The 3864-nt window shown below is 36.7% G+C and overlaps 1 non-coding gene across 1 annotated transcript; it reads left to right on the top strand.

Moving 5' to 3' along the window:
• The first annotated feature begins 1370 nt into the window (after nt 1-1370).
• Nucleotides 1371-1472, top strand: LOC118758372 (U6 spliceosomal RNA). The gene has a single exon (XR_004995669.1). It is a non-coding gene; the product is annotated as a U6 spliceosomal RNA (small nuclear RNA).
• Nucleotides 1473-3864: the final 2392 nt, after the last annotated feature.

Here is a 3864-nt window from a genome sequence, read left to right as displayed (position 1 = left end):
TTAATTCACTAAGATTCTTGAAGCTGGAAATGTGTGTTTTTAAGTTTATTTGCTAATTTTTTGCTTTTAATTCTTAAGAAGTAGTTTTATATTTAACTCCTCTCTTCCCTCTCTTTCAAATTATAATAACATGTATGTTATGCCTGCTACTTTCTGTTTTCTCACAACGTCCCAAGATTCTATTTACTTATTTTTTTTCTTATGTTTTTAAAATAGGATGTTTCTCTTGATCTATCCTCCTGTTAAGTGATTCTTTACTCTATAATTTCTAGTGTATTATAAAGATTATCAGTGATTTATTTTTAAACTTCAGATATTATAGTTTTAATTTAATTATTTTATACTTTCTAGTTCTTTAATTGTGATTTTTCTGTCTCCTTGTATGTTCATATATTGAACACAATTATAATAGCTGCTCAAAAACCTTATTTGTTTATCTCAATATGTTATCTTGGAGTTAGTCTACAGAGATGACCATTTCTCTTGTGTGAGCCATATTTTCCTCTTTCTTCTTATGTTTAAATATTTCTGAGTTTACATATTATTGTGTATAATAATTTCCATGCATATTACAAATAACCTATTTTTACCCTGATTGGTTTAGCAGGGTAATATCAGATTCAAAGATCTGCCTCCCCTGTGAAGTTTAGTTCTTTTTCAGCTTTCACTAGGTTTCTGGGTGTCTGTCCAACATAGGCTTGGGCAGATTTACACATAGAATTTCAGGCTTCCCCATGTGTTTTTCTCCTTTTCAGTATTCCTCTCTTTACTTCTATGCTATTATTGCTCTGTATTGCTATTGTATCTATTATTGCTTTGTAGTCTGATTTCTTAGCCAGTAAGCTTTCTATTCAGCTTTTAGCAACCGTCTCGGGATATTGAATAAGACTGCTATCAGAAAAAGGGCATAAGAAACGAGCAATCACTTGGTATCATACTCATCCTCTAAATATTGGCCATTCCTATTTTTGCTTGCCTTTGCCCTATCCTGAATGGCTTCAGATTAGTGTGTGTGTGTGTTTTGTTCAGAGTTTATAATTATTATTCTGGGAGGATTGGTCTGAGATACTCTGCCATTATTGGAACTGTAATCTACTCATTTAATCTTGCCTAATGACCCATGGCTTGATTTCTTTCTTGTTTTATTAAAACAACCTATGAAACAATTGATAATAAATATTCATTTCAGTGACACCATTATGGCACAGCAGCTTAAGCTGCTACTTGCAATACCATCAGCCTGTATGAGAATGCTGATTTAAGCCTAAGCTGCTCTACTTCGAGCCCAGCTTCCTGGTAATGTGCCCAGGGAGGTAGTGGAGGCTGGCCCAATTCCCTGGGCTCCTGCTATCAGTGTGAAAGCTGGAACTGTGCTCGCTTCGGCTGCACATATACTAAAATTGGAACGATACAGAGAAGATTAGCATGGCCCCTGCGCAAGGATGAAAGCTGGAACAGCGTTCCTCATTCCTGACTTGTCCTGGCTCAGCCCTGGCTGTTGCAGTGGTTTGGGGAGTGAACCACTGGATGAAAAATTCTCTCAGGCCCGGCGGCGTGGCCTAGCAGCTAAAGTCCTCGCCTTGAACGCCGGGATCCCATATGGGCGCCGGTTCTAATCCTGGCAGCTCCGCTTTCCTTCCAGCTCCCTGCTTGTGACCTGGGAAAGCAGTCGAGGATGGCCCAAATCCTGGGGACCCTGCACCCACGTGGGAGACCCGGAAGAGGTTCCTAGTTCCCAGCTTTGGATTGGTGCAGCTCCAACCGTTGCGGCTCACTTGGGGAGTGAATCATCAGATGGAAGATCTTCCTCTCTGTCTCTCCTCCTCTCTGTACATCTGACTTTGTAATAAAAATAAATAAATCTTAAAAAAAAGAAAAATTTTCTCACTCTGCCTTCTAAAACAAACAGACAAAATGTTAAAAAAAGAGATAGTTTGAAAAAAAAAAGAGATAGTTTGGTATCAGAAATTCTTCTAGTGTTGAAGAAGTGATTAACAGTAATGACAGAAGTGTAGTAATTTAAAAATACCAGTTTTAATAAATGTGCTTTAGCTTAAATATATGAGAATAATGTTTCTTTGAAAACTGGATAGTTTCCACAGACAAGAAACTTTAGAACAACTGAAAATTTCAAAAATATTTTTCGAGTTTTTTTTTCGAGTCCCATGGAAAAATAGAAATTCTTTTTTTTGCTCACTTCTAAAGTTTTTCCTTCAGAATTCTCTTTATATTAATTTGTTCAAAGTATGAGTACTGAAATAGATTGCAAAGTTTGTAGAAAACTGGTAAAAGAGTAGAGTTTTGGGTGGAAAAAATAGAGAATTTTCTTTACTTTATGACATAATCTTGGAAGGATTCTCCCACTGCTTATTTTTGGTACAAACCAGAAATAAATGTTTAAGAATTTAGAAAAATCCAAAGCTTTCTTCATATTATATAACATCATTTTGTAAAAACTGTGAAGTTTCATTTGCTCAATTTTCATTACATTTAGTGGAGTGAGCATCTCAGCCCTCTCATGGGTAATGGTGAGTTCTCGGAGTCAGGAATAGGTAAAGCAGATCCTAAAATACTTCATGACTTCTCACAATGAATGCTGAGGTGCTTACCTGTCCAACTTTTCATGTGAAAGATGTAAGTATATAGAGTCGGTTGCCAGTGCAGGGGCATGCCAGGCTGACCCTCCACCTGCAGCTCTATCATCTTATGTGGGCATTGGTTTAAGACCTGGCTACTTCAGTTCTGCTCCAGCTCCCTTCTAATGGCCTAGAAACCACCAGAGAGTAACCCAATTCCTTGGTACCCTGCACCCATGTGGAAGACCCGGATGAATCTCCTGACTCCCAACCCAGTTCTGGCCATTACGAGTGAACCAACAGATGGAAGATCTGCCTATATGTCACTACTCCCACCTTCCGTAACTCTGATTTCCAAGTAAAATAAATATTCATTAAATAAATCAAGTAAAATAAACAAATATATATAACATATGTAACATATATGACACATATAACATATGTGATCGAGAGTTAGGTTGCTCGATCACTCTTTTGACAATCATTATGCTTACCTGGGTGATAAAGTTTTGTGGGCAATACTAGATCTTTTAGAGATCCCGCTTTCTGATGATACCCCCTCTGAAATATTCTTTATTAATGAGACTTATGCAATAGACTATGTCTAAAAAAAGCTCAAGTATTAATTTCAAAAACTCTTTAGAATGATCATCACTAAAAATAATGAAGTGGCAAGTTCTGCTATATGAGATAATACATAAAAATTCATTATTAAATAAATAAAATAGTTTTGAAAACTCAAATCTCAAATGCTTTACATTTCTTCACTAAGTATTTATTTATGAGAGAGAGAGAAATAGTGAGAGAAACAGAGATGGAGAGAGGGATTTGGGAATGTGATTTAGGTCTCAGATGTGGATGGATGGAATCCAATAGTTTGAATGTTCAGGGCTGCCTCCCAAAGTCTACATTAGTCGGAACCTGACACCAGGAACTGCATTTGGGAGATCTGGGAATGAGCCCAGATGCTGTGATGTGGGCATCTTAACTGCTAGTCTAAATCATGCTCTCCAGTATTTCTTCAGCAAAATGAAACAACAGCATGTTTTTTGAAGCACTCACTGGTTGGTTGATGGCAATAAATACCTCTTAAAATAGCAATACATTAGTAATAAAGAAAAAAAAGAAAGGACACTACTTTCGGTGATTACTAATACATTTTATCGAGTCCTACCACCCACTATAGCCTTCCAAAGCATCAATCAATGAGAAGCTGGAAGAAGTTGTATATTCAAAATCGTAAAAACCATCTAAAACTGTGACTCGGTTTTAAGAAAATTATAAGAAT

Source organism: Ochotona princeps, chromosome 1, assembly GCF_030435755.1.
Source record: "Ochotona princeps isolate mOchPri1 chromosome 1, mOchPri1.hap1, whole genome shotgun sequence".
Taxonomy (NCBI): Eukaryota; Metazoa; Chordata; class Mammalia; order Lagomorpha; family Ochotonidae; genus Ochotona; species Ochotona princeps.
Note: the sequence above shows the minus strand (reverse complement) of the source record. Positions and strands in the feature narration are given on the sequence as shown.